Below are 995 nucleotides of genomic sequence, written 5' to 3'. Positions count from 1 at the left end.
ATTCACCTTCCTAACACTTTTGCTAAAATCCCACTCCTAAACACGCAGCAATATTTCTTTTAAAGAAAATGACCAAGTTTTGGGCAAGCACTTGGAAAAGGCAAAGGACAAGAAAAAGAAGGAGCAAGTCTATTCCACAGTGGCAGCAGAAGATGAGCACTGGTCATGGATAATAATCATAATCAAGTTCTATTATATCTAAAGGCTTAGCCAATCAACAAGCTCAATTCATATGACTTTACAGACTGCAATGTCTTTCCCACAGGGGATGAATTCACAATTCACAAGATACTGAACTAATAGTACGTAAACTTAGCTTCACACTCATTATGATTACAATATTTTGTATCATAATGTACTGATGATGCAATAATGACTCATGAGAATGATGTAATAAAAATAAATAATTCATGGAATACCATAATGGATACAGAATCATGACCTTTCAATTTTCAATTATTTCTGTACATATTCTACTACTACTGTGGAATGAAAAACTAATTGCATTTGAAGTCCAGATCCTTACTTAATCAAATACAACTGGAATTGCAATTATATGAAGTTAAGGCACAACTGCATACAAAAGCTACTCTTCCCTTTAGCTACTTTAATATTTATAGCACATCACACTGTGCATACCATAAGACTGCCATGAAAAGCCTTTCTCTTTCTCTTCACAAAAGTCACCAAAAAAAAAGAGTTAACTTCAATGCAATCTACCCATCAAATGAACAGAAAGAAAAATCATTTGAACCACCACCCATATCACTATGGTTTAGGCAATCCTAGGGAGGAATATTAGTACTTTGCATTTTCTTAAATCATTTAATAAAAAAATAGATTTATAACCTTAAACATAACGCACATTTCCCCCCAACAACTGTTATTGATTAAAAGATGCATGTTTTAAAAATATGCATGCAACTTAATTTGTTAGTTCCAAACATTATAAAAGTGAATGTGTAGGCACAAAATATGTATATAATTGACTGGTA

General features: G+C 32.5%; 1 protein-coding gene across 1 annotated transcript in view; it reads right to left on the bottom strand.

The window, feature by feature from the left end:
- The window catches only part of LOC119591392 (ADAM 17-like protease), a 16,920-nt gene that overhangs the window by 10,682 nt on the left and 5,243 nt on the right, over positions 1–995 (bottom strand). The window lies entirely within an intron of this gene.

Source organism: Penaeus monodon, chromosome 28 (genome assembly GCF_015228065.2).
Source record: "Penaeus monodon isolate SGIC_2016 chromosome 28, NSTDA_Pmon_1, whole genome shotgun sequence".
Classification (NCBI taxonomy): Eukaryota; Metazoa; Arthropoda; class Malacostraca; order Decapoda; family Penaeidae; genus Penaeus; species Penaeus monodon.
The sequence above is the reverse complement of the archived record's forward strand: the minus strand, read 5'-3'. Positions and strand labels throughout refer to the sequence as shown.